Genomic DNA, 6,411 nt, shown 5'->3' on the forward strand with positions numbered 1-6,411 from the left:
AACGAAAACCCCCCCCCGGGGGGGGGGGGCACGCCACAGTCCCTTCTCCATTCTCCTCTCGGGATCTTGGGCATGCACGCACAGCGCCCGGCGTGAGTTTAAGCCACCGGGTCCAGAACTCGAACCGCGGTCGACTACGTGGGAGTCCAGCTACATAGCCATTACGCTAACTGCTGGTCCCATGCTTTCCCAATTCTATGAGGCATAATGTCAGGTGATCCATTTGCCTTCTTTCCATCTTCCTCTTATGTGCACTAATTGCTATAAACTTCCCTCTTATGACTGCTTTAGCAGTGTCCCAAAGATTATGGAAATTCATGTCCTCATTGTCATTGGCTTCCATGAATCTTTATTTATTCAGTAGTTATGGAGTCATTCAAGAGTATGTTATTTAGTTTCCATGTATTTAAGTATTTTTGAGGATTTCTCTTGAAATTAAACTCAAGTTTAATCCATCATGGTCAGAGAAGATGCTGGATATAGTTTCAATGCCTTTGAATCTGTAAATTCTTGATTTGTGTCCTAACATATGGTCAATCTTTCAAAAAGTTACATGCTGGGCTGAGAAAAATGTATATTTTGCGGACTTAGTGTGGAAAGTTCTATAGATATCAAGCCCATTTGATTTATAGTATCATTTAGGTACTGTATCTCTCTATTTTTGCCTAGAAGATCTGTCTAAAGGAGATAATTGGGTGTTGAGATCCCCAACAATGATAGTATTTCTCCCTATCTCTCCTTTTATCCCTTTACCTATTTTTTGTCTAGATGACCGGTCCTGTGGGGATAGTGCAGTGCTGAGGTCTCCTACAATTAGAATCTACTACAAGATTCATTGTATCTTGTAATTTAAGAAGGAAACTCTATTGTAGTAAAATGGTCAATAGACAAAGAAGATATAACGCTTATAAATATCTATGTGCCTAACACAGGATCACCGAAATATGTGAAGGCAAAGCTGTTAGCTCTAAAAGGGGAGGTAGACTACAAAACACTAATTGTAGGAGACCTTAGCACCGCACTATCCCCTCTGGACAGTTCATCTAGACAAAAAATAGATAAAGAGATAAAGGATCTAAATGATCTCATAAATCAAATGGACTTAACAGACATCTATAGAATTTTCCATCCAAAAACCATTGAAACTGATGATAATATACAAGCAAGGTTTCATAACAACAAAATAGCAGGGAAAAGAAGTACAGATTCACACAGAAATAAATCAAATAGAGAATAAAAGAAATATACAGAAAAATAAACAAAACCAAAAGCTGATTCTTTGAAAAGATAAACAAAATCGACATATCATTAGGTAGATTAATCAAGAAGAACAGAGAAAGGAACCAGATAAATCAAACCAGCAATGAAACAGGAGATAATACAAGAGACATAATAGATATGCAAAATGGCATGAGAGAATACTATGAATTATTATTCATCTAAAACCAAGAAAGCCTAGATGAGATGAACAAGTTTTCTGGACATATAATTTACTATGATTGAGCTATGAAGAATTAGAAACCCTAAACAAACCAATTACAAGCAATGAGATTGAATCAATAATATATACTCTCGCAACAAAGAAAAGCCCAGATCTAGATGGCTTCAATTCCAAATTCTACAAAACTTTAGAGAACTAATTCCCATTCTACACTAGCTATTTCTAAAGATCCAAAAAGAAGAAACCTTCCCAAAGTAATTTGATGAAGCCTCCATCACCCTTATTCTCAAAACAGACAAGGACATAATACAAAAATAAATAAATAAAATAAAACTGCAGACCAATATCCCTGTTACAAACATTCTCAACAAGGGAACCAGCAGTTAGCATAATGGCAATGTCGCTGGACTCGCACGTAGTAGACTGCAGTTCACATCCCAGACCTGGTTGCTTAAAACTCATGCCAGGCACATGTGCATGCATGCCCAAGATCCCGAGAGGAGAATGGAGGAGAAGGGATTGTGGGAGGTGATTTCTCATGTTCTGTCTCTCTGTCTCTCTCTGTCTGTCTGGCAAGGACACGCACCCTATAGCGAAAACCTCTCCAAATAAATAAATAAATAAATAAATAAAAATAAAATTAAAAATTCTCAACAAGATACTAGCAAGTTGTATCCAACAACACATTAAAAAGGTTATAAATGATCACCAGGTAGGCTTTATTCCAGGGATGCAATAGTGGCTCAACATAAGAAAAACCATAAACGTAACACATCGTTTTAACAGAAGGAAATATAAAAACCATAGACTCATATCAATCTATGCAGTAAAAGTATTTTATAAAATACAACATCCCTTCATGATTAAAGCTCTCAACAAAATTGGCATAGGAAAGACATTTCTCAGGACCAGCAGATGGCATAATGTTTACATCAATATACTTCCACATAGACATCACTGTACTTCAACATAGTTGACCATAGTTCAGGTCCTGGACCCAGCAGTTTAAACTCATGCCAGGCACATGTGCATGCATGCCCAAAATCCTGAGAGAAGAATGGAGAAGAAGGGATTGCATCCTGGCCACCTCCCTCCTGGGGGTGTGATTTCTCACTTTCTGTCTCTCTGTCTCTCTGGCAAGCTCACATGCCTTAAAGCAAAAATCTCTCACAATAAAAAAGACATTTCTCAACACAGTAATAGCCATTTATGACAAACTCATAGCTAAAATTACATTGAATTGGGACTAGCTGAAAACTTTTCTACTAAATCTAGAATAAGACAAGGCTGCCCAATTCTCCTACTCCTCTACAGCATAAGTAGAGACATCTGTTAAAGAACAATGACTTCTCTCCTTCATATACTCTCTATAGCCTAACAATTAACCCTTTGATGTATACAAAAGGCTGTACTTCCCACATTTACAGAAAGATTTCTCTACTTTAGATAAGTAATACACAGGAAATTACTTTTGCCATAACTGGGAGCTACACGTGGCGCCAGTATATCTAAACCTTAAAAAATATATTACTTGTTTTCTATGCCTGCAAAACTTCAACTTATTTGTAAAATGTCACAAAATACACTATATAGCATTGTTGCTTTGCCCTATAAATAAAGACACTCAACTAGTCTGGGTGGCACAGGCTCAACAGCCTCAGGCTGCCTGTGTCTACTACTACTCTGTCTCTGTATCCTTTTCCTTCTGTTTTCTCTTAGGTTGAGTCATGTTCGTCGGCAGACACCAACAAGCAGAATACTGGATGTCCTAGTAATGTAATCAGACAACAGTGTAAAATAAAATGCATTCAAAAAAAAAGAAGTAATATTATCTCTATTTGCAGATGATATGATATTCCAAATCTAAATTGGACTAAAAAACAAAACAAAACTCCTGTAAGTGATACATGAACTTAGTAAAGTGGCAGCATACAAAATTAACATTCAAAAATCCATAATACTTTTATACACTAACAAGCCATTAACTGAGTTAGAATTGAAGCAAGTAATCCCATTTACAATAGTCACAAAAAATAAAATCAAATACATAAGAATAAATGTGACCAAAAAAAATGAAAAACTTCTACAAGTAAAACTATTAAAAAAGAAACCTTTAAAAATAATTAAAAATTATACAAGAAAGTGAAAAGACATCCCATGTTCCTAGATTGGAAAAATTACTACATACAAAATGTCAATCCTACCAAAATTAATCTTCAAATTCAATGCAATTCTGATCAAACATCCAGAGATATTCTCCATAGAAATAGAAAAAAAAATCACAAAATTTGTCTGGAATCATAAAAGTTCCTGTATTACCAAAGCAATACTGTGGAAAAAGAATAAAGTAGATGACATCTTACTCTATGACCCCAAAACATATTAGAAAGCTATGATAATCCAAGCAGCATGATATTGGCACCAAAACAGTTAGGTAGACCAGTGGAAGAGAATTGAGAACCCAGAAACAAAACCTAAAACATAGAGCCAACTGATTTTTGACAAAAGGCACAATGATCCAATGGAGAAAAGATAATCTCTTCAGCAGAAGGTGCAGGAAAACCTAAATATCCACCTACAGAAGGATGAAACTGGAATCCTTTCTCTCACCATTAACAAAAATCAACCCAAAATGGATCAAATATCTAAACATATGACCTCAAACAATTAAACTACTGATGGAAAACACAGGGGAAACTCTTGGGGACATTGGAGTAGGTGGACTTCTTAAATAAAACCACCAAAGTACAGGCAATAATCCCCAAAATAGACAAGTGGTATTACATAAGCTTAAGAAGCTTCAGCTCAGCAAAAGAAACAATAATTAGAGTGAGGAGACAGCCCTCAGAATGGGAGACTATATTTACAGACTATGCCTCAGATAAGGGACTGATAACCTGAATATACAGTAACTCAAGCAACTTGCACACATAAAAAATAATCAGTCCAATTAAAAGATGGGAAAATGAACTGAACAGACAACTCTCCAAGAAAGACATAAATGGCCAAAAAGCATATGAAAACATACTAAACATCTCTTATCATAAGGGAAATGCAAATCAAAGCCACATTGAGATACCACTTAACCCCAGTCTAAATGGCTAAAATTAAAAAAAATAAAAAATTATAAGTGCTGGTGAGACTGTGGTGGAAAGAGTATCCTCCTTCACTGTGGGAATGTAAATTAGTACAACCACTATGGAGAATGATATGGAGATTCCTAAGAAACCTACAAATAGAACTACCACACAATTCAGTAATTCCACTCTTAGGTATCTACCGAGAGGATAGGAAAACCCTTAGTCAGAAAACATCCATGTTTATTGCAGCATTGTTCACAATTTCTTGAATATGGAATCAATCCAAATGTCCAAGGTGGATAAGTGGATTGAAAAACTGTGACATACATACTCTCTGAAATACTACTTGGCCATACAAAAAGCAATGAGACTCTGACATTCAATACACAGTTGATTAATATGAAGGACTTAATGCTAAGAGAAGCAAGCTAGACTATGAAATACCGGCACTGTTTGTCTCCTATCAATATATACCAAATGTCTGTGCTATCTAGCAGAAACTGAAAGACTGAAAGATGAAGACATTTAAGCTTAAGAGTTATGACTTCTTGAAGGACATCACATGGCTAGAAAGTGGAACCAGGGTTCACATTCATGGAGGAACATCAGAAGGAAAATTCATAACACCTTTTAAATAGCAAGTCACCCAGCATAGTCTTCTTAATTTCTCTAGTTTCAAACTTGAAGGGGAACCTGGTCCACACAAGAATGAACCTTACTGTACGCCAGTCACCTTTTGCATCCTCCTTTTTATTCTGAGAGACTCCTCCAACTACATAAGTTGCAGATTGAACACTACTGAAAGTTTCTAACACAGCTACTCCCTGCTTGGTCTTCTAAAAACAGAGGTTTGTAATTCATCTTTGAACATACCATATCTTTGAAGTGGAAGTCTTTAGCCATGAGTTCAAATTAAAAGTCATCTAGTGCTCACTGATGATTTGTCAGCTCCAAAGCTTCCCACTCTGTCTTGAAAGTTTTGTTGATGTCTGCAAGCATAGACATGGGTACTCCAGTCATCCGCCTGTGCATTATTTGTGATCGAACAGCAGCATTATCTTGGCCCAAAATCATAGACTAAATGCACTGAAGCCCAAATACATTGAGGAAGTATCAGGATACAGAACTCACCCAAGGTACATCTAATGTGAGTAGTTCAATCTCTTTTTGTAATATAGGCTTAAAACAGAGGGTCAGTGGAAATGTAACCTTGGTTGTGAAAGACCTGAAAATATCATGTTGATCCACACACCAATGGGAACCATAGGGAGGGTACTTATTACATTCCTTTTCATCATGTCTACGAGCATAGTGGAATCAGTCATAGAAACTGACACTCCTGGGGCCAGCAGGTTGTATGATGGTTAAGATGATAGACTCCCACATGGCCAACCATGATCCAAGTTCCAGACTTGAAGACTTGCTTTCTCACTTTCTCTTTCTCCAGTAAAATTAAAAATAATCATAATCATAACAATAAATAAGATGAAATAAGTAATTCTTTTCAAAGAAAAAAGAAAGTGGCACTACTTTCCTTTTTCTTTTGATTTTTTTAAAAAAATCCATCTTCTGGTTTGTTGATGTAATATTTTTTTGTTAAAACTCCCTGTCTCTGGCAAGCACACATGCCCTATACACTACTCCCCTCCCCCCCAAAAAAAAAGAAATATTGGGAATGCATTTTCCATTTACTCTGATTCAAATTAAGACTTAACTGTCACAGAACGGTTCCCAGTTGGACTTCTTGTTGCTCTAGAGTGAGATGGAAAAGTAGTAGTGAATCATGCCCCCAAATAAGGTGATGATAACTATGGACAGGATCACCCAGAGGCAGATGTTGGAGTTGAGCAGTAGCTCTAGCCACACCATCTTCACTGGAAGGCATCCATC

At 36.6% G+C, this 6,411-nt stretch overlaps 1 pseudogene; it reads right to left on the minus strand.

Moving 5' to 3' along the window:
- Positions 1-5,338: 5,338 nt before the first annotated feature.
- LOC102499068 (ER membrane protein complex subunit 3-like) lies at positions 5,339-6,390 on the minus strand (annotated as a pseudogene).
- Between the last annotated feature and the right edge of the window lie 21 nt (positions 6,391-6,411).

The sequence above is a fragment of the Tupaia chinensis genome, unplaced genomic scaffold, assembly GCF_000334495.1.
Source record: "Tupaia chinensis unplaced genomic scaffold, TupChi_1.0 Scaffold148734_1, whole genome shotgun sequence".
Classification (NCBI taxonomy): Eukaryota; Metazoa; Chordata; class Mammalia; order Scandentia; family Tupaiidae; genus Tupaia; species Tupaia belangeri.